General features: G+C 51.4%; 1 protein-coding gene across 2 annotated transcripts in view; it reads right to left on the minus strand.

Moving 5' to 3' along the window:
- The window catches only part of PIK3CD (phosphatidylinositol-4,5-bisphosphate 3-kinase catalytic subunit delta), a 100156-nt gene extending 79334 nt beyond the window's left edge, over window positions 1–20822 (minus strand). The window contains exon 1 of one of the 2 annotated variants that reach the window (XM_077974865.1): window positions 20589–20822. The gene's annotated coding sequence lies outside the window, so the exon portion shown is untranslated. Of the gene's footprint in view, window positions 1–1164; window positions 1939–20588 lie in introns of those variants that run through there. The other variant, XM_077974809.1, reaches the window with a different exon arrangement.
- Between the last annotated feature and the right edge of the window lie 2315 nt (window positions 20823–23137).

The following is a 23137-nucleotide window of genomic DNA, read 5'->3' on the forward strand; positions in this document are numbered from 1 at the left end:
CCTCTGCAATCCAGCCTGGGTGACAAAGTGAGACCATGTCTCTAAAAATAAGAATAATAATAATAAGTAGAATCATGAATAAAAGCTAAGATCTGTAAACTAAATTTGTGTAATCTTGACTTTTAAAAGATGATTATTGTTTTACTATTATTTTGAGACAGGGTCTCACTCTGTCACCCAGGCTGGAGTGCGGTAGTACAGTCTCAGCTCATTGCAACCTCTGTCTCCTAGGCCCAAGCGACCCTCCCATCTCAGCCTCCCAAGTAGCTGGGAGTACAGGCATGGGCTACATTTTGTAGAGACAGGGTTTTGTCATGTCGCCCAGGCTGCTCTCAAACTCCTGGACTCAAGCAATCTGCCCGCCTCAGCCTCCCAAAGTGTTGGGATTACAGCTGTGAACCATCATGCCCTGCCATTCTTGACTTTTTTTTTTTTTTTTTCCCCAGACGGAATCTCACTTTTGTAACCAAGATTGGAGTGCAATGACACAATCTCGGCTCACTGCAACCTTCACCTCCCATGTTCAAGAAATTCTCCTACCTCAGCCTCTCGAGTACCTGGGACTACAGGCGCCCGCCACCACGCCCAGCTAATTTTTTTTTTTTTTTTTTTTGAGATGGAGTCTCATTCTGTCACCCAGGCTGGAGTGCAGTGGCACGCTCTTGGCTCACTGCAACCTCCGCCTCCTGAGTTCAAGCGAGTCTCCTGCCTCAGGCTTCTGAGTAGCTGGGACTACAGGCGCCCGCCACCATGCCTGGCTAATTTTTTGTCTTTTTAGTAGAGACAGCGTTTCACTATGTTAGCCAAGCTGGTCTCAAACTCCTGACCTCATGATCCACTCACCTCAGCCTCCCAAAGTGCTGGTATTATAGGCGTGAGCCACCAAGCCCGGCCCTAATTTTTGTATTTTTAGTAGAGACAGGGTTTCAGCATGTTGGCCAGGCTGGTCTCCAACTCCTGACCTCAGGTGATCTGCCCACCTCGGCCTCCCAAAGTTCTGGAACCACAGGCGTGAGCCACCACACCTGGCTCAGTCTTGACTTCTTACATGCCTAAATACAGGACATAAATTCTACTTTACTGGAGACAATGATTATCAGCTCGGAGGCACCAGAAGAGTCTACAAACAAACCTTCCTCCATTCATTTTCTCCCATATATTTACCTTCTTGCGGTTTCCCACCACTGGAAGCCGAAAGCTGCTTTCCCTTGTCTTGTCACTTCTTGAAAATTCATTCTTCTTTGTCAAAGATTCTGGATAAGCCGGAGTTCTGAGCCACTGCTTCGGGTCACCTTTCATTGCAGTTTCTGCCTCGTGATGTGCACTGCATGTGTTAATCAACTTGCTTGGTTTTCATGTGAATCTGTCTTTTGTTACAACGGGCTGACCCAACCACGAACTTACAGGGACTGAGGAGAAGTTATATTTTCTCCCTGATACCCACAATTGCCCAGCAAGGTAAATCTTATCCCCAATTTACGGATGAGAAAACTGAGGCTCAGGAAAGTTGAGTCCTTTTTCAGGGCCACACAGTCTATAAATACCTATTATGACAACTTCTTCCAGATCCTTGCTACTTTCACCATGCCATGGGTCTCCTTAGGCCTCCATCCTAAGAAGTTTCACTTTCGGCTGGGTGCGTTGGCTCCCGCCTATAATCCCAGCACTTTGGGAGGCTGAGGTGGGCGGATCACCTGAGGCCAGGAGTTCACGACCAGCCTGGCCAACAGGTGAAACCCCATCTCTACTAAAAATACAAAAAATTAGCCGGGCGTGGTGGCGGGCACCTGTAATCTCAGCTACTCAGGAGGCTGAGGCAGGAGAATTGCTTAAACCTGGGAAGTAGAGGCGCAGTAAGCCAAGATCATGCCATTGCACTCCAGCCTGGGCAACAAGAGCGAAACTCTGTCTCAAAAAAAAAAAAAAAAGAAAAAAAAGGCTGGGCGCGGTGGCTCAAACCTGTAATCCCAGCACTTTGGGAGGCCGAGACGGGCGGATCACGAGGTCAGGAGATCGAGACCATCCTGGCTAACACGGTGAAACCCCGTCTCTACTAAAAAATACAAAAAACTAGCCGGGCGAGGTGGCGGGCGCCTGTAGTCCCAGCTACTCGGGAGGATGAGGCAGGAGAATGGTGTAAACCCCGGAGGCGGAGCTTGCAGTGAGCTGAGATCCGGCCACTGCACTCCAGCCCGGGCGACACAGTGAGACTCCGTCTCAAAAAAAAAAAAAAAGGCCGGGCGCGGTGGCTCAAGCCTGTAATCCCAGCACTTTGGGAGGCCGAGACGGGCGGATCACGAGGTTGGGAGATCGAGACCATCCTGGCTAACATGGTGAAACCCCGTCTCTACTAAAAAATACAAAAAAAACTAGCCGGGCGAGGTGGCGGGCGCCTGTAGTCCCAGCTACTCGGGAGGCTGAGGCAGGAGAATGGCGTAAACCCGGGAGGCGGAGCTTGCAGTGAGCTGAGATCTGGCCACTGCACTCCAGCCTGGGCGGCAGAGCGAGACTCCGTCTCAAAAAAAAAAAAAAAAGAAAAAAAAAAGCCATTCCTGGTGGCAGACACTTGTAATCCCAGCTACTTGGGAGGCTGAGGCAGGAGAATTGCCTCAGTGAGCTGAGATCATGCCATTGCCCTCCAACCTGGGCAACAAGAGCGAAGCTTCATCTAAAAAAAAAAAATAGAAGTTTCACTTTCCTGAAAACCTGATACACTTCCTTTTTGAAACCATGACCCTAGGGACTTATCATGACCCTCTCTTTCGCTTGGGGCACCAGGAAGCTTAAGCTAAATTTAACATTCAAGCTGGGCAAGTGGTGGCTCACGCCTGTAATCCCAGCACTTTGGCAGGTGGATCACCTGAGGTCAGGAGTTCGCGACTAGACTGGCCAACATGGAGAAACCCCGTCTCTACTAAAAATACAAAAATTAGCCGGACATGGTGATGGGTGCCTGTAATCCCAACTACTCAGGAGGCTGAGGCAGGAGAATCACTTGAACCCAGGAGGCAGAGGTGGCAGTGAGCCAAGGTTGCACCACTGCACTCCAGCTTGGGTGACAGAATAAGACTCCGTCTCAAAAAAAAAAAAAAAAAGAAAAGAAAAAGAAAAATAGGGCTGGAGGTCTGGGTAAGCTCTGCGGAAGGGCCTGCAGTGTGCTTCTGCCCGTCCAAGCCTGTTCTCCACTGACCAGCCCCACCCTTTAATGACTAACACCTCTTTTCTCTTCCATCAAACGTGTCCCAAGTATTTCCCAATCAGTATTAATTTCCTGAGAAAGGAGCGGAGGGCCACAGAGCTGATGTAAGCAATGCATGTTGGTTGACTTTCCTGCAGCTAAGGGGCCATTTTTCTTCTAGGATTGCTGTCCATTCTCCACTGCAACTAGTTCATTTTTTTGACAGTTCAAAGGGAACTTGAGGTAGCTTCCTCCAAGGCACACATGACAATAGTTAAAAATAAAGCGAGAGAGCTCAGAAACTGCATGCAGGAAGGCAGCGAGCGATTCTGTCAGGAACTTGAGGAACGATGATGGCTGTTCTTGAAGGTTAACTTTATTTATTTGTTTATTTATTTATTTGAGATGGAGTCTTCCTCATCACCCAGGCTGGAATGCAGTGGTGAGATCTCGGCTCACTGCAACCTCCGCTTCCTGGGTTCAAGCGATTCTCCTGCCTCAGCCTCCCAAGTAGCTGTAACTACCTACAGGCGCCCGCCACCACACCCAGCTAAGTTTGTATTTTTAGCAGAGACAGGGTTTCACCATGTTGGCCAGGCTGGTCTCAAAGTCCTGACCTCAGGTGATCCTCCTGAGTGAGCCTCCCAAAATGCTGGGATTCCAGGCGTGAGCCACCACTCCAGCCCAGGCTTTCTTCTTTCCCGTAACCCTGTCCTGCAGAACGTCCCTGCAGAACTTCCCCTCCAAAAGCCAAGCAACTCACAGCTTCTTCTCACAAACACTGCAAACATTTTTGCTCTGCTCAACCCGGAGTGGCTTCACCACCACCACCACCCACGCATGCCCACAAGAAGGGTTATTGCAGGGCAGCCATTCTGAGCACCCATGTAGTGGGGGCTGCAAGTTTGAGAAGGGCCACTTCAGCCTCTGCACGAGGGACTCCAGACACCTGCCTCCATGCCCCATCCTGGCAGGAAGCCCACTTTGCTGGGTGTGGGTCTTTTCCTTCCAGGCGAGGCAGAAACTACCCAGCTCAAGTCTTTACCCTTTTGCTTTGGCCAGGAAAAGTGTGGTGAAGCTTGGGGGTTAAGAGCACCTTCTTTGGAACCAGACTGCCTGGCTCTGCCACTGTGGAGCTGTGTGACCTTAGGTGACTTAACCTCTCTGCGCGTCTGCTGCCTCATCTGTAGCCTGGGGACACTAATAATGGTGCTCAACTTTCAGAACTGTTGTTGGGATTAAATGAATTAATATATGTAAAACGCTTATAACTGTGCCTGACACAGAGGGCACCCTCAGAAAATGTGAGTTTTTGAGCTATCCTAGTTATATTCTACAACGGCATCTTTGGGCTTTGCAGGATTGGATGTTTCTGCTCTAGAAGAGTTTTTCTTTCCTTCCCCTTCCTCCCTCCTTCCCTCCCTCCCTCCTTCCCTCTCTCCCTCCCTCCCTGCCTGCCTGCCTGCCTGCCTGCCTGCCTTCCTTCCTTCCTTCCTTCCTTCCTTCCTTCCTTCCTTCCTTCCTTCCTTCCTTCCTTCCCCTCTCTCTCTCACTTTCTTTCTGTCTTTCTTTCTTCAGATGGAGTCTCGCTCTGTCACCCAGGCTGGAGAGCAGTTGTGTGATCTCAGCTCACTGCAACCTCCACCTCCCGGGTTCAAGCAATTCTCCCGCCTCAGCCTCCTGCGTAGCTGGGTGTGGTGCCACGCATCTGTAATCCCAGCTAATTTTTTGTGTATTTAGTAGAGACGGGGTTTCACCATGTTAGCCAGGATGGTCTCGATCTCCTGACCTCTGGTGATCTGCCCGCCTTGGCCTCCCAAAGTGCTGGGATTACAGGCATGAGCCACCATGCCCGGCCTTTCCTTCTTTCTCTTTCTTTTCTTCCTTTCTCTTCTTTCTTTTATTTTCTTTGAGACAGGATTTTGTTCCTCAGGCTGGAGTGCAGTGGTATGATCATGGCTCACCTCAGCCTCGACCTGTTGGCTCCAGCAATCCTCCTCCCACCAGAGCCTCCCAAGTAGCTGGGACCACAGGCGTGTGCCACCACACCAGGCTAATTTTTTTAATCTTTGGAGATGAGGTCTTGCTATGTTGCCCAGGCTGGTCTTGAACTCCTGGGCTCAAGTGACCCACCTTCCTTGGCCTCCCAATGTGCTGGGATGACAGGCATAAGCCACCATGCCTGGCCAAGAGCATTTTTCAATAGCAGCAACAGCAGGTTGTGACATGCTAGTGTGCTGGAGAACTATTCAGTGAGTCAAGCTTTTTTTTTTTTTTTTTTGAAACAGAGTCTCGCTTTGTCACTCAGGCTGGAATGCAGTGGCGCTATCTCGGCTCACTGCAAGCTCCGCCTCCCGGGTTCACACCATTTTCCTGCCTCAGCCTCCCAAGTAGCTGGGACTATAGATGCCCGCCACCGCACCTGGCTAATTTTTTGTATTTTTAGTAGAGATGGGGTTTCACCGTGTTAGCCAGGATGGTCTCGATCTCCTGACCTCATGATCCACCTGCCTCGGTCTCCCAAAGTGCAGTGATTACAGGCGTGAGCCACTGCACCCGGCCAAGTTTTAAAAAAAATAGAACGGGGCTGGGCGCGGTGGCTCACACCTGTAATCCCAGCACTTTGGGAGGCCGAGGCAGTGGATCATGAGGTCAGGAGATCGAGACCATCCTGGCTGACATGGTGAAACCCCGTCTCTATTAAAAATATGAAAAATTAGCCGGGCATGGTGGCGGGCACCTGTAGTCCCAGCTACTCGGGAGGCTGAGGCAGGAGAATGGTGTGAATCTGGGAGGCGGAGCTTGCAGTGAGCAGAGATCGCACCACTGCACTACAGCCTGGGCGACAGAGTGAGACTCCGTCTCAAAAAAAAAAAAAAATAGAACAGAGGCTGGGCATGGTGGCTCACGCCTATAATCCCAGCACTTTGGGAGGCCGAGGCAAGGGGATCACCTGAAGTCAGGAGTTCGAGACCAGCCTGGGCAACATGGTGAAATCCTGTCTCCACTAAAAATACAAAAATTATCTGGGCATGGTGGTGCACGCCTGTAATCCCAGCTACTCAGGAGGCTGAGGCAGGAGAATTGCTTGAACCCGGGATGTGGAGGTTGCAGTGAGCCAAGATCGCACCATTGCACTCCAGCCTGAGCAACAGAGTGAGGCTCTGGTTCAAAATAAATACATTAATTAAATTAAATTTTAAAACAGAACAGAAAGACGGTGTCAGGCTGCACTCCCTGTAGTAAGGGCGGGTGTTCCTCCCCCAGGCTTTGGTTCCATTCCTAGGTGTGAGTGTGTGTGAAGTCAAGATGTCAGATGCATTTCTTACTGTAGGTTCCAGTCAATACAACGAGAAAGCTGCTGCCCTGGATCACATGAGGGTGATGGCAAAGAAAAGGCGGAGCAGATGGTTAGAGAAGAAGGCCAAGGTCAGGTTCCACTCCTAGAAAGTCTGACTTGCAAGAACTCGGGCTCCAAGGAGTGCTGAGAGGTGGCCAGGCAGGAATACCTGGGGAAAAGGAGCTGGGAGTCTCTGGCCTTGCACCCTCCATCGCTAGGTTGTGACTGGTGGGCTGCAGAATGACTTAGAGGGTCAGGGGTCGTGGGGTTTGCAGGTGGAGGGGATGGTGCCCCGCGTACTTGATTCCGGGCCAGAGCAGACAGCGCAGAGGTGGCCCAGTGCTCCAGGACTCCAGGGCAGGAATGAGCTGGTGAAGATTGTGTTTCTAGGTCCAGCTGGATGGGGGCTCCACAGAAATTCTTTCTGTAAAACACACATACTCAAAACCCAGGCTACCTAGGGTTCACATCCCTGCCCCACCATCTGTCGGCTGTGTGACCTCAAAGGAGTCACTTCTGCCTCAGTTTCCCCATCTGGCACAAGGGAACAATAATGCACCTTCTGACCCAGGGCTGGGGGAGGGTTCCATGAGTCCGTAGTCCCGCTTCTGATACAAAGTTCAAGAGGTCGTGGAGGAAGTGGGGGAGCAGCAGAGTTTGGGGTCAGGCACCTGGATTCAACTTCATGCCCTCCATACACCGGAGGTGACCTGGGCTTTGCAACACTGATTCATTCAGCAAGTGTGTATCTTGCAGCAAGCTGTGCCTGTGTGTCGGGCTCTGGAGACGCAGCACTGGACAAGCCCCAGGCCTGCCGCCCCCACAACCCCTGGAGTTTATACTCAGTAAGGAAGAGAAACTAAGAAGAATAAAAATAAGATACAGTGTTGTGCTGCAAAGAAATGTAAGATAGGAGGAAAGAGACAGGGGAAGGGGGACTACAGAGCCAAGAAGGCCTCCCTGAGGTCAGGACACCGGAGCTGAGCACGGATCTGGATGAGCTGATGGAGGAGAAGCCGCGTGGGTCTCGAAGGCCAGAGCATCGCAGGCTTTGGCAAGAAATGGTGCAAAGGCCCTGGGCAATGGTGGCATGCTGGAGGCAGGGAGGCCCAGGTTGGGTGCAGATAGCAAGGAGGATCAGGGAGGGGACAGCTGAGGATTTGGGGTTTGACCGAAAGAGCACTGAGAAGCAGAGGGAAGGTTCCAGGCTGAGCCAAGGAGTGGCGGGACTGTGATTCACATGTGAAAAAGCCTGTAACACACACACACACATTTCCTTGCTCAAATGGAAAGAGCTAGAAGCAACAACACCCCAGGAGCAAGGAGGACGCACCAGCACGCCAGCATCTTGATTTTCGTTTTTGTTTTTTTTTTTTTCTTTTTTTTGAGACGGAGTTTTGCTCTTGTTGCACAGGCTGGAGTGCAATGGCACAGTCTCGGCTCACTGCAACCTCCGCCTCCCAGGTTCAAGTGATTCTCCTGCCTCGGCCTCCCAAGTAGCTGGGATTACAGTTGCCTGCCACCATGCCTGGCTAATTTTTGTATTTTTAGTAGAGATGGGGTTTTACCATGTTGGTCAGGCTGGTCTTGAACTCCTGACCTCAGGTGATCCAATTGCCTCGGCCTCCCAAAGTGCTGGGATTGCAGGTGTGAGCCACTGCGCCTGGCCTGGATCTTGGGCTTCCTGGGGAAACTGGCAATTCTAGGATGAGGGCAAGAAAAGGACAGATGAAACTGGAACATCTTAAAGTTCCAGAAAGAAAAGAAGTGCTTCCAAACAAAACACCACAATGATGGGTGCATATCTGGGAGGTCACAGCGATGAACTGAAAAAGCTTCCAGTGGCCAAAGCTAGAACAACTTGAGCAACAAAAGAAAGAAAGGAGGTCAGGCACGGTGGCTCCCACCTGTAATCCTAGCACTTTGGGAGGGTGAGGCAAGAGGACTATCTAAACTGAGGAGTTCAAGACTGGCCTAGGCAACATAGCAAGCCCTCGTCTCCACTAAAAATAAAAACAAATTAAAAAAAAATTAGCCAGGCATAGTGGTGGGTGCCTGTAATACCAGCTACTCTGGAGGCTGAGGCTCGAGAATCACTTGAACCCGGGAGGCGGAGGTTGCAGTGAGCCGAGATTGTGCCACTGCCCTCCAGCCTGGGCGACAGAGCGAGACTCCATCTCAAATAAATAAATAAATAAATAAATAAATAAATGAATGAATGAATGAATGAATGAATGAAGTAACCTTGGATTATAACCCATGGTATAAAATTGATATCCATGCATCTACACTAATACAGCTAAATGGCTGAATACAGAAATATATGGGAGAGAATAGTCAAGTCTCCTGTGCAGAATTCCAAAGAATTTATGTCACCCTCAAGGAGGTGGAGTCCAATTCTCCATCCCATACCTGCGGGCTGCACCTGGTGACTTCCTTCCAAGAAGTAAACTATGGAAGGGGGAAGGGGGACAAAGAGTAACTTCACCTAAGTGGAGATTCTCAGCAAACGTGACCTCAGCCAGGTGACCAAGGCCAACGTTGGCAGCGCTAAGTCATGTTGAAAGCATGTCCCGCTGATATGATGAGATGATAATGGTACTTTCCCTCTGTACTTTTCCTCCCAAGAACCTATAACCCCAGTGTAATCACAAAAGAAGCCCAAATTGAGGGACCTTCTCTAAAATGCCTGACCAGTATGCCTCAAAACTGTCAAGATGAAAAAACCAGGGAAGTCTGAGAAACTGTCACAGTCAGGAGGAGCTGAGACAACTAAGTGTTATGTGGGGGTCTTGGATGGGATTGTGGGACACAAAAAGGTCAGGTAAAAACTAAGGTAATCTGGGCCAGGCATGGTGGTTTATGTCTGTAATCCCAGCACTGTGGGAGGCCAAGGCAGGCAGATTGCTTGAGCCCAGGAGTTCAAGACCAGCCTGCGCAACATCGTGAGACCTTGTCTCTACAAAAAAATTAAAAATTATGGCCGGGCACCGTGGCTCACGCCTGTAATCCCAGCACTTTGGGAGGCTGAGGCAGGCGGATCATGAGGTCAGGAGTTTGAGACCAGCCTGGCCAACATGGTGAAACCCCAACTCTACAAAAAATACAAAAACTAGCCAGGCGTGATGGCAGGCGCCTGTAATCCCAGCTACTTGGAAGGCTGAGGCAGGAGAATCACTTGAACCTGGGAGGCAGAGGTTGCAGTGAGCCGAGATCGTGCCACTGCACTCCAGTCTGGGTGACAGAGCTAGACTCCGTCTTGGGGGAAAAAAAAATTAGCTGGGCGTCGTGGCACACTCCTGTACTCCCAGCTACTCAGGAAGTCAAGGTGGGAGGATTGCTTGAGCCCAGGAGGTCAAGATGGCACTGAGCTATGATCGAGCCACTACACTTGAGCCTGGGTGACAGAGCAGAGACCTTGGCTCAAAACAAACAAACAAAAAAACGAAAGTAGGCCAGGCACGATGACTCATGCCTATAATCCCAACACTTTGGGAGGCCGAGGTGGGCGGATCTCTTGAGGCTAGGAGTTCAAGACCAGCCTGGCCAACATGGTGAAACCCTATCTCTACTAAAAATGAAAAAATTAGCCAGACATGGTGGCACCTGCCTGTAATCCCAGCTACTCGGGAGGCTGAGGTAGGAGAATCGCTTGAGCCCAGGAGGCAGAGGTTGCAGGGAGCTGAGATTATGCCATTGCACTCCAGCCTGGCCAATAGCGGGAGACTGTGTCTCAAAAAAAAAACAAAAAACAAACAAACGGCCGGGCGCGGTGGCTCAAGCCTGTAATCCCAGCACTTTGGGAGGCCGAGACGGGCGGATCACGAGGTCAGGAGATCGAGACCATCCTGGCTAACACGGTGAAACCCCGTCTCTACTAAAAAATACAAAAAAAAAACTAGCTGGGCGAGGTGGCGGCGCCTGTAGTCCCAGCTACTTGGGAGGCTGAGGCAGGAGAATGGCGTGAACCCGGGAGGCGGAGCTTGCAGTGAGCTGAGATCCGGCCACTGCACTCCAGCCCGGGCGACAGAGCGAGACTCCGTCTCAAAAAAAAAACAAAACAAAACAAAAAAAAAAACAAACAAAAAACCCTGAAGACAACGGTTGAGACTGAGGGGCAGGCAGAGGCAGAGCCCCAGAAGAGGGAGGCAGAAAACTCCAGAAAGTGAGGCCCTGTTCTCCCAGCCCTGCCCTGGAGAGTCTGTCCTTAGCAGTGGAGGTGCCTCAGCCTCCCCTTCTGGGGGCCCTGAAATGCAGCCCTGCCCCCAACCCTTCAGTCTGTTTCTTCTGTAAAAATGAGGTTTGTTACTCCAACTTCAGAGAAGTTGTGAGGCTAAAAATAGAGGTTTTAGCGAAAGTGGTTGAGAGACAAGTAAAAGCTTTGCAAATAGGTTACCCTCTTGGGGGTGCTCAGCAGGATGGAGCTGGGCCCTGCCCCATCTGCCACTATGCAGGGTGCTCCTGCTCCAAAAGCCTCTATTTCTCTAGATGAATACCCACTCTCGGTAGTTAGCCCTCTATCTTGAAAAGCACCTAGTGTGTGAAGCAACCCCAGGTGAAACCCCAAATTCCTCCATGAGAAGGAATAGAAATGGTTACTTTTTCCCAGGACAGAAAGACAGGATGAAAAAGTGTATATCCAGGAGAGGGAAAATGCTTAGAATTAGAAGAAACCATTTTCCACATGTAAGGAGTTGAATGGTGGCCTCCAAAAAGATACGTCTGGATCCTAATCCCAGGCCGGAGGTGATGGCTCACTCTTGTAATCCCAACACTTTGGCAGGATGAGGTGGGCAGATGGCTTGAGCCCAGGAGTTTGAGACCGGCCTGGGCAACCTGGCAAAATCTCATCTCCACAAAAGCTAGCAGGTCATGGTGGTGGGCACCAGTGGTCCCAGTTCCTCCTGAGGCTGAGGTGGGAGGATCACTTGAGCCCAGAAAGCAGAGGTTGCAGTGGGCCAAGATCGCACCACTGCACTCCAGCCTGGGCGACAGAGCAAGACGCTGTCTCAAAAAAAAAAAAAAAAATTGCAAAAGGGTCAGATGATTGAAGTTTTGACAACATCGGAAGTGGGGTTTGGAGGTTCTGCAGGGAGGGGTGACAAGCTATAGGGAGGTGAGGGAGGCGTGAGTGCACAGTGAGTGAAAAGGTGCAGATAACGGCTCTCAGGTAGCTTCGAAACTGCCCTCAGCAGAACAGGTGATGGATGGTCTGTAGCAATCTATCTGTGCAGTTGCCTGTAAGTCTCTTTTCCTCTGATAGGATCTTTCCTAGACCCATCTTTAGGCTGATAAGGAGCCTCAGAGTAAGCCTCTGCTTGCATTCAGTACTTACTCACGTAGAGCTCCTTTATTTTTTCATTTATTTATTTATTTATTTTGAGACAGAGTCTCGCTCTGTTTTCCAGGCTGGAGTACAATGGCAAGATCTCAACTCACTGCAACCTCTGCCTCCAGGGTTCAAGCAATTCTTCTGCCTCAGCCTCCCGAGTAGCTGGGAATACAGGTGCCTGCTACCACGCCTGGCTAATTATTTTTGCATTTTTACTAGAGATGGGATTTCACCATGTTGGCCAGGCTGGTCTCAAAGTCCTGACCTCAAGTGATCCGCCTGCCTTGGCCTCCCAAAGTGCTAGGATTACAGGCGTGAGCCATGGTGCCCGGCCTAGAACTCCTTGACAGGTGTATGGTTTTTACAAAAGAACAACTTTTCAGAGGTATTCCTGTGTCTGCAGTTTATCTAAAGAGCCATCTCAAAATACGCAAAGAAATACATTTGGGGTGGCAGATTTTAGTCTGCCACAGAGCGATGTGGCCACAAGCCAAGGAGTGCCAGGAGCTGCCAGAAGCTGGAAGAGGCTAGTAAGGATCCTCCCGTATGGCCTCCAGAGAGAGCATGGCCCTGCCTCCACTGTGACTTTGGACTTCTGACTACCTGAACTGGAAGAGAATAAACTGGCTGTTTATTTACTTATTTATTAAGATAGGTTCTTGCTCTGTCACCCAGGCTGGAGTGCAGTGGTGTGATCATGGCTCAGTACAACCTCGTTCTCCTGGGCTTAAGTGATCCTGTGGCAGCTGGGACTGTAGGCGCACACCACCATGCCTAGCTAATTTTTGTAATTTTGTAGAGATGGAGTTTCACTATGCTTCCTGGGCTAGTCTCAAACTCCTGGGCTCAAGCAATCCTACCACCTTGGCCTCCCATAGTACTGGGATCACAGGTGTGAACCACCATGCCTGGCCTCTTCTATGGATTATTATGCAGCCAATAAAATGAGAAGTATAAAGATGTGGCCTCAGGTCGGGTGCAGTGGCTCATATCTGTAATCCTAGCACTTTGGGAGGCCAAGGCGGGCAGATCATGAGGTCAGGAGTTTGAGATCAGCCTGGCCAACATGGTGAAACCCCGTCTCTACTAAAAATACAAAAATTAGCTGGGTGTGGTGGCAGGCGCCTGTAATCCCAGCTACTCAGGAGGCCGAGGCAGGAGAATTGCTTGAACCCAGAAGGCAGAGGTTGCAGTGAGCTGAGATCATGCCACTGCACTCCAGCCCGGGCAACAGAGTAAGACTCCATCTCAAAATAATAAAAAAATAAAAAAAGATGTGGCCTCGTGGAAAGGGTTTGGGCCTCACAATCAAATGAGAAAAGGCAGATACACTGCTGGGCAATCAGCCGTGGCCTTTCATGCATCATCCTGCCGCGTTCTCTAGTAACGCCCTGTGATCACTGCTGTTACAGTCTCCATTTTACTAGTTAAGAAACTGAGGCGGTGCCATAGCTGGGCGTGGTGGCTGACACTTGTAATCCCAGCACTTTGGGAGGCCAAGGCAGCTGGATCACTTGAGACCAGGAGCTTGAGACCAGCCTGGCCAACATGGAGACACTTTGTCTCTACTAAAAATACAAAAATTAGCCAGACATGGTGGCAGGCACCTGTAATCCCTCAGTGGGTGAGGCTGAGGCACAAGAATCACCTGAACCTGGGAGGCAGAGTTTGCAGTGAGCTGAGATTGTGTCACTGCACTCCAACCTGGGCAACAGAGCAAGACTGTCTCAAAAAAAAAAAAAAAAAAAAGAAAGAAAAGAAAAGAAAGAAACCATGCCATAGGTAACTTGCCAAGGTCACCAACTTGATAGGTGGAGGTTTATGAACTCTATCCACCTAAGCCCTGAGCTGTGAGCTTCGCCGTCCCTGGTGGCCTTTCTATAACCCTGAAGCCAGGTAGAAGGAGGGGCATAGGGCTTATTGGACAAGAGATAACATTAAGTTGGCCCATGAACCAAAAATGGGAGGAAGAAAATGTGTCACATCACCACCCAGAGGGCCAGCCTCTGCCTTCTCCCTATGGCTGGAACCGTCCAGAGAAAGGCGTGGCACATCCACTCAAAAGAAGAGTAAGCAGCCACTGAAAATGACAATTCTGAAGACCGACAGCATCATGGGAAATGATGGTGTCTTCTGGTGCAAAAACTCAATGCAAAGCCCAGTGAGGTGGCTCATGCCTGTAATCCCAGCACTTTGGGAGGCCCAGGTAGGAGGATCATTTGAGGCCAGGAGTTCAAGACCAGCCAGGCCAACACGGTGAAACCCTGTCTCTACTAAAAATACAAAAATTAGCCAGGTATGGTAGCGGGCACCTGTAATCCCAGCTACTGGGGAGGCTGAAGCATGAGAATTGCTTAAACCCAGGAGGTGGAGGCTGAAGTGAGCCAAGATTGCACCACTGCACACCAGCCTGAGCCACAGAGCGAGACCCTGCCCCCTACCCCAAAAAAATGCAGAATTGTTTGTACCTGGGTCACAACTGTGTGTGACATACACACATGGGCACAGTGGGAGGGGACTTAGAACAGTGGGAGGGGACTTAGAACAGTGGAAGCTGGGAGAGAGGTGGGGTTTCAAATGTTTTCTTTCAATTTTTGTCTGTCTGCTCACATTTTGCTAACGGTGTAATAAAAATACATAAATGTAAGACAAAAAACTGGGCATTTATTTATTTACTTCCTTTCCCAAGTCAGAGCGAACCCCTCTTGCTGCTCATATCAGGATTTTGGATGGGTAAGTGTTTCATCTGTCTGGGCTCCAGGCCCTATTTGGTGCAGCCAGATGCTCACATGTCTGCCTGCACCATCAGTAACAGGGGCAGCCCCGTATCGGGATGGGAACCCACCAGAAGGACTCCTTTGGGAATGCACTTGGCATGGGAGAAGTCTGTCAGTGGACAGCAGAGCCTCAACCAATGGGAGCTGTAATCCAGGCAATTGCAAGAACACAGTGCTATGGCAATGGATGCCCAGCTCCGGCTCTAGGAGATCCCTCACGCATCCACATGGCTACACCAGCAGTCTCCAGTCAGGTGTGACTGCCCAGCATGCCGTTGACCCTATCCAAGTTGATTAGACCAGGGGTGGTCACCTGACCCAAGGCGAGCCAGTTAGCGATTTCCCTGGGAATATGGAATTGGAATCAAGGGAACAGAGTTAGTGTTCTTTAGACACCTGGAGCGTGGGTGGTCTAACATGGAAGCCAGGGAGCTGCAGGGCCTCTTACGCCCTCAAAAGGACTAAAGAAATCAGAGGAGCGGATATGCAGAGGAAGAGAGATTGGGGGAGAATCATGTAGCAGATGCATAGAGAGGAAGAGAGAGACACAGATGAGAAACAAAATTCTCATCTTTCCAGCTCCTGGTTACTGTAGCTTATTTTTTCAAGACAGTCTTGCTCTGTCACCCAGGCTGGAGTACGGTGGTGCAATCTTGACTCACTGCAACCTCCACCTCCCAGGTTCAAGCGATTCTCCTGCCTCGGCCTCCTGAGTAACTGGGATTACAGGAGTGCACCACCACGTTTGGCTAAGAGAGGGGGTTTCACTATGCTGGCCAGGCTGGTCTCGAACTCCTGACGTCAGGTGACCCACCCGTCTCGGCCTCCCAAAGTGCTGGGATTACAGGCGTGAGCCACCGCGCCTGGTGTAAATTTCCTTCTTCCTACAGGGACACCCAAGTTCAGTGTAACCTCATCTCAACTAATTACATCTGCAAAGACCTTATTTCCAATTAAGATCACATTCTGAGGTTCTGGGTAAGCACACATTTTGGGAAGACAATAGTCAGTATAAAATCTCTTGAGTTGGATATTATTATTCAAAACAAAACAAAACAAAATCCCAAATAATACAGATATTGGTGTCAGAAGTGGGGTGTCAAGAAACAATTTTTCAAAGAAAGTATGAAACTAGCTGACTCGAGCCAGAGTGAGGGGTAATGAAGTTTTCCTATTTTTGGATGGGACACTGGCAGTTCTTGTTTTGTGTTAATAGATCAGTTAAACTATTTTCAGTGACCTCATAGGAGTCAAAGGCTGAAGCTTTAAGAAACTTGGAGGCTGGACGCAGTGGCTCATGCCTGTAATCCCAGCGATTTGGGAGGCCAAGGAGGGCAGATAACTTGAACTCCGGAGTCTGAGACCAGCCTGGGCAACATGGTGAGGCCGCATCTCTACAAAAAATACAAAAATTAGGGCCGGGCGTGGTAGCTCACGCCTGTAATCCCAGCACTTTGGGAGGGTGAGGCTGGTGGATCACATGAGGTAAGGAGTTCGAGACCAGCCTGGCCAACATGGTGAAACCCTGTCTTTACTAAAAATGCAAAAATTAGGCCGGGCGCGGTGGCTCAAGCCTATAATCCCAGCACTTTGGGAGGCCAAGACGGGCGGATCACGAGGTCAGGAGATCAAGACGATCCTGGCTAACACGGTGAAACCCCGTCTCTACTAAAAAATACAAAAAACTAGCCGGGTGACGTGGCGGGTGCCTGTAGTCCCAGCTACTCGGGAGGCTGAGGCAGGAGAATGGCTTAAACCCAGGAGGCGGAGCTTGCAGTGAGCTGAGATCGGGCCACTGTACTCCAGCCTAGGCGGCAGAGTGAGACTCCATCTCAAAAAAAAAAAAAAAAAAAAAAATGCAAAAATTAGCCAGGCCTGGTGATGCACGCCTGTAATCCCAGCTACTCAGGAGGCTGAGGCAGGAGAATCGCTTGAACCTGGAAGGCAGAGGCTATAGTGAGCTAAGATCATGTCACTGCACTCCAGCCTAAGTGACAGAGTGAGACTGCGTCTCAAAAAAAAAATAAATAAAAAATAAAGCAAAAATTAACCAGGTGTGGTGGCACACACTTGCAGTCCCAGCTACTCAGGAGGCTGAGAAGGGAGGATCACCTGAGCCCCAGAGTAGAAGTTGCAGTGAGCCGAGATCACACCACTGCACTCTAGCCTGGGCAACAGAGTAAGATCCGGTCTAAAAAAAAGAAAAAAAAGAATGTGAGCCTAGCAACTGGAATGAGAATATCTGGAAAGAGCCAGAGGAGCACACAACCCTTAACCTCTGGTCTCTGGTTCCTCTTAAGTACTTCCTCTTCCCAGACAAACATGATGGTATCTCCTATTGTCCAGTGGTAGAAGGGCAGGCAGGGGTAGCATTCCAAGAGAAATTAGAGAAAAAAAATCTTTCTATCTCAAGCCAGATGATTATTTCCTCTTTTCACTCTTTTTTTTTTTTTTTTTTTTTGAGACGGAGTCTCACGCTGTTGCCCAGGCTGGAGTGCAGTGGCGCGATCTCGGCTCACTGCAAGCTCCGCCTCCCGGGTTCCCGCCATTCTCCTGCCTCAGCCTCCTGAGTAGCTGGGACTACAAGCGCCCGCCACCGCGCCCGGCTAATTTTTTGTAGTTTTAGTAGAGACGGGGTTTCACTGTGGTCTCGATCTCCTGACCTTGTGATCCGCCCGCCTCGGCCTCCCAAAGTGCTGGGATTACAGGCTTGAGCCACCGCGCCCGGCCCCTCTTTTCACTCTTATGCTGAAAAAAGAAATTAGCCCTCATATTTGCTGCTAAGAAATCTGAACCTTGGGGACATGACCTAGTCTAAGGCTGAATGTTCAACTGCATAAGATGTCACGACATTATGTGGGCGTGATGGCTCACGCCTGTAATCCCAGCACTTTGGGAGGCTGAGGCAGGAGGATCGCCTGAGGTCAGGAGTTCAAGACCAGCCTGGCCAAAATAGTGAAACCCCGTTTCTACTAAAAATACAAAAAATTAGCTGGGCCTGGTGGTGAGCACCTGTAATCCCAGCTACTAGGGAGGCTGAGGCAGGAGAATCGCTTGAACCCGGGAAGTGGAGGTTGCAGTGAGCCAAGATCACGCCATTGCACTCCAGCCTGGGCAACAAGAGTGACATTGATTATTGGTAAATGGCGTGAACCCAAATAAAAATCACAGGCAACCAACTAGCGTTTTATGAGAGTTGAAAATCAGGAAACCAAGCCAGACAAATTGGGGTTTGTGATATCTCATCCACCTGGAGAATTCCTAAGCCAAAGTACCAGCACCAACAAGAATCAGGTTGCTAAGATGATTGTATCACCTCCTAGAAGCTGCCTTCCCAAGAAACTCTCAAGGGTAGGTCTGAGAGACTCTAGACTAGAAGGGATCTAGAGATTCCTTCTCCACGGGCAGAACTTGGGGTAGTCACATCTGTCAACAAAGGGGCCAAGGAAGGTAGCCACAGAGCAAATCCCTTGTGATACCTTGTTCAAATGTTCAATTTACCCGACCCATCTGGAATGCTGTGGCATGTGCTTTGTATCTATCCACATTTTTGCTCTATAGATCAAGTATGGTAGCAGAGGTTAAACTGATCTGTTCCTCTGTTGAGAGCATCCTGGAGAGCAACCAGAGAGGAGACTCAGCAGAAACAGAGGGCAGCTGGGCATAACGGCACATGGCTGCAGTCCCAGTTACTTGGGAGGCTGAGGCGGGAGGATTGCTTGAGCCCAGGAGTCTGAGGCTGTAGTGCACTATCCTTGCACTTGTGGATAGCCACTGCACTCCAACCTGGCAACACAGCTGAGACCCTGTCTCTTTACAAAAAAGAAAGAAGCTGGGTGCAGTGGCTGACGCCTGTAATCACAGCACTTTGGGAAGCAGAGGCAGGTAGATCACCTGAGGTTGGGAGTTCGAGACCAGCCTGACCAACATGGAGAAACCCCATCTCTACTAAAAAGACAAAATTAGCTGGGCATAGTGGCGCATGCCTGTAATCCCAGCTACTCGGGAGGCTGAGGCAGGAGAATTGCTTGAACCTGGGAGGCAGAGGTTGCGGAGAGCTGAGATTGCACTCCAGCCTGGGCAACAAGAGCAAAACTCCGTCTCAAAAAAACAAATAAATAAAAATTAAAAAAAGAAAGAAAAAGGAAGGAAGGAAGGAAGGAAGGAAGGAAGGAAGGAGGGTGGGAGGGAAGAAAGGAAGGAAGGGAGGGAGGGAGGGAGGGAGGATATCAGATGAAGATGGCAGCTCTGAGAATAGAGCCCTGAATGCAACAGTTTGACATGGTGACATGGCTTGGATCACCTCATTTGACAGGGGAGAGGTATTTGAGGTTGACTTTGAGGTGTGGCAGGACCAGGTAAAGCAAAGAAAACTGGAATGGGGATATCCGGGAAAAGTCAAAGGAGCTGGGCAAGGGCCTGTGTGCTGGGCAGGACCAGAATGGAATGAACTAGAATGGACACCACTGGCCTTTAGACTATTAGGCCAACTTGCCCCCATCCCTTTCTTTTTTTCTGAGTTGCAGTCTTGCTCTGTCACCCACACTGTCACCCAGGCTGGAGTGCCGTGGCGCGATCTCAGCTCACTGCAACCACCACCTCCAGGGTTCAAGCAATTATCCTGCCTCAGCCTACTGAGCAGCTGGGATTACAGGCATCTGCCACCATGCCCAGCTAATTTTTTGCATTTTTAGTAGAGATGGGGTTTCACCCTTTGTCCAGGCTAGTCTTGAACTCCTGGCCTCAAGTGATCTGCCTGTCTTGGCCTCCCGAAGTGCTGGGATTACAGGCATGAGCCACTGTGCCCAGCCGGTCTGACCCCCTTTTGGTAACCCTTTGTCATGTACCCATGAGGACAGATGCTTAGTGTTCACACTTGACCACCAGCTAGCTGAACGGACTGGAAGGGAGGCCTGGATCCAACACAGGCTGATCAAGTCCTTTCCAGGGAGGTGGGCTTGAGACCACACATAGTTCTCTTTGGGTGAAGGGGTCCAGGATGTAGCAGCTTGGCAGGTGTGATGCAGATGGGCAGATGGGGGCAGACAGGTGAGTGGTGCTGAGAAGTGTCCCCGGGCTATCTGCAGCTCTGGGTCTGATAAGAGCACCCTGCATCTCTGTTGTAAAATTAGTCCCCTTTCCTGCTTGAGCAAAAGGGAGCTGGTTTCTGAGCTTAGGCTGGGGCATGAATTCTGTCCCGGGGTACAGGGTGAGGCTATAGCTTTCGAACAATTGGGTGCCCAATCATCTGAATGGAGCCAACCCAGCCAGCCTCCCAGGGTCACCTCTCATCACTTCCCCTCTCTGCCCTCCCTGCTGGGCCAAGAACCGGGACTTGTAGCTCCAGAACATCCCAGGCTTGCTGTCTGACTCTGGGCCTTTGCACATGCTGTTCCCTTTACCTGGAGTGCCCTTCCCCACACTTCCTTCTGCCCTGTCCTGCGCGCGCGCGCACGCACACACACACGTACACACACACACACACGCACACGCACGCACTTTCTCTGCTAACTACTCAGTAGAATTCGGGCCCTGCACAGATGTTACCTGCCTTGGCCCCCTTGCCTCGAGGAACCCTTCCTCATACTCCAGGCTGTATCATCCCCCTCCCAGCACTCCGCCTACTCAACCGTGATTGCCTATTCACTCAGCTGCTCCTGGGAGCAGGCACGCTGCGTGGATCTGGACTGGCTCCTGGGCTGCCTCCCTGTGTTTGGCACCCAGAGGGTGTCGCCAGTCATGAAGGAATACAAGAGTGATGTGGTCATGAAGGGGCAAGGTGATGCTTTGCCCAGGGGCCAGGGGGCTGTAGCCGAGGAAGAGAAAGGACAAGTGTCCACATCCCAGCCAGTGCAGGAACAGCCCCTTCACACCCTTCAAGGAGAGGCCTGACGCCGAGAGACCCTGCAGTCCATGTTCCAAGGCCTGACGGCCTCCGGGGAGTAGGGAGGCTGGACTCACCTGTCAGAGTGGTCCCTCTGCCCCTGGTATCACCGGACAGATGTGGGTCCAGCCTGGATCAGTCCATCCCTGGAGTCATTCTCAAGCCTAGGGAAAAATGCTGTTTCCAGAGTGAGGACCGCACTGAGGACTCCTCTGCTCCCCCCGTGGGCCAGCCCCCAGCCTCCTTAGCATCCTCAGCTACTCTGAGCTGGAGCCTGCAGAGTGCAAAGCACACTCCTCTCACAACCTCGTGGCGTCCGGGGCGCCTCCGACCCCAGGGCTTCCTTCCCAGGCAGGCCTCCGCCTCCACCCCCACTCGCCCCTCACCCCATGAAAGAGTAATGGCGCAAAATCCGTTGGGGAGAAAAACAGGAAGTGGAGAGCAAGACTGCAGAAGCGCTCCCCAGACAAGTGTGGCAGCCCGTCCACCGCAGCCTTACGGGAAAGTGGTCAGGGGCAGTCCCGGTCTGACTGCGGGGGCGGGGGAGCCCAGGGCAAGCGGGGAGTCCGGCGAGGACCCTGCTGCGAGGGGCTTTGTTTTTAGACTGAACTTCACACCTGCACCCAGCCTCTGACATCTTAGCTCACCTTCTCCCAGCAGCTCCCCAAGGTTGAGACCATTACCCCATTTTACAGACAGGCAGGTGCACTCAGAGAAGTGAAGTGACTTGGCCAAGGTCACACAGCCTTTCCCACGGCGGGGTCACGGCTCCTCGATTCTTTCTCAGGCTTTGATTTCTATTTGTGGGATGTTTTTGTTCTAGGCCTCTGAGCGCGGTGGGTGGGGATGGGGGGCAGGGACTGCTGTTTCTGGCTTCTCAGCACATCCTCATTCTCGGCTGGTGGTAAGAAACGGGAGAGGGTCAGCTGCTGAGGACCGTCCTCCCCTGGGGGTTCGTAGAATGTGTGAGCTGGGAGGACAGGTGCCCCGGCCTCTTTCTTGGAGAAGAGGAGAAGGAGCCTGGGGAGAAGGCACCCTGCTGACAGCCGAAGAGGGAGGGCACCAACCCCCAGCACAAACTCAGGTAGGTGTGGCCCTGAAGCCCCAGGACTCAGAACTTCAAGTGAGTTCAGACTCACCCCTTCCTCCTGGGGCCGAAACTCACAGCAGCCCCAGGCCTTAGAGGCGCCAGTGGCCCGAGACCCCCCGGGGAAGAGGTGACCTCAGGTGGCCTCACTGGGGTGACAGTGGGGAGAGAACCCGCTGAAAATACTCCCCACCCAGGCCCACCCCTCACTTGGGTCATGAAGCCCCCTCGCCCTGCCTGCCCCACCCCAGGACAGACCACAGACGGTAAACAGGGGCTTCTGGGGACCCTCCCATGGAATTCCCACCGCCCAACCTTTTGCTTCCGACGGCCCTGGGGGATCTGAGTCCTCGGGATCACCCTTACTGCCCAGTGTCACCCTGGTCTTGACCGCAGCTCATCTCTCCTTCACCACCCACTCGTCCACCCTGGCCACCACCTCTTCCCCTCCAGCTGCCTCTGGAAATCCCCCCAACATTCCACGGAGCCCTCAAACTCAACACACCTCCAACCAATCTCACCGGGGCCACCAACTCTGGGCCACCTCCGTGTGAGGAAGGCAAGGAAGGCACTCTGCCTGGTCACTGAGGCTGAAACCTCAGAGCTGAGCTGTGGCCTCCACTCACCCACCACACACCCATCCTCCGTCCACGGCAGGGGTGCCTTTCCCAGAAGGCTCTGGGGCTGCTTAGACCACAGCAGAGGCCAGTGCTCAACTTTTAGAATTGTTGTTGGAAATAAATAATTCATATATGTAAAACTGCTTATAACTGAGCCTGACACAGTGAACCCCAGAAAATGTGAGTGTTTGAGCTATCCTTCTAGTATATTTTAGAACAGCATCTTTGGGCTTTGTGAGACTGGATGTTTCTGCTCTAAAAGAAGAATATTTTTCTTTCTTTCTTTTTGAGACTGAGTCTCACTCTGTCACCCAGGCTGGAGCGCAGTGGCGCGATCTTGGCTCACTGCAACCTCCACCTCCCGGGTTCAAGCGATTCTCCTGCCTCAGCCTCCCGAGTAGCTGGAGTTACAGGAATGCGCCACCACACATGGCTAATTTTTGTATTTTTTCGTAGAGACAGGGTTTCACCATGTTGGCCAGGCTGATCTCAAACTCGTGACCTCAGGTGATCCACTGGCCTCAACCTCCCAAAGTGCTGGGATTACAGGCGTCTCTCTCTGTTGCCCAGGCTGGATTGCAGTGGCACGATCTCAGCTCACTGCAGCCCCAGCCCCCTGGCTCCTGCGGGAGGTGCTGTCTGCCTCCGTGGCTCCTCCACTGTTCTCAGATCAACAGTGGGGCTCTGCCACCCACAGCCTCTGCTCCCTGTCACCGTAGGCTGACAAGAAACAAGAGGCCCTCCGGCCTTCAGCATCGAAGGCCCCTCCTCTCTCTACTGCCTTTGGACAGCAGTCATCCCTCAGCACCAACAGCACCCAGGGCCAGCGGGGAAGGTGGCCACGATAAGAGAGGCCTGGCCGCCCTTCCCTTTGTGCAGGAGACTCAGCCCCCGGTCCTCAGCCATCCCAGCATCACAG

The sequence above is a fragment of the Macaca mulatta genome, chromosome 1 (assembly GCF_049350105.2).
Source record: "Macaca mulatta isolate MMU2019108-1 chromosome 1, T2T-MMU8v2.0, whole genome shotgun sequence".
NCBI classification, from domain to species: Eukaryota; Metazoa; Chordata; class Mammalia; order Primates; family Cercopithecidae; genus Macaca; species Macaca mulatta.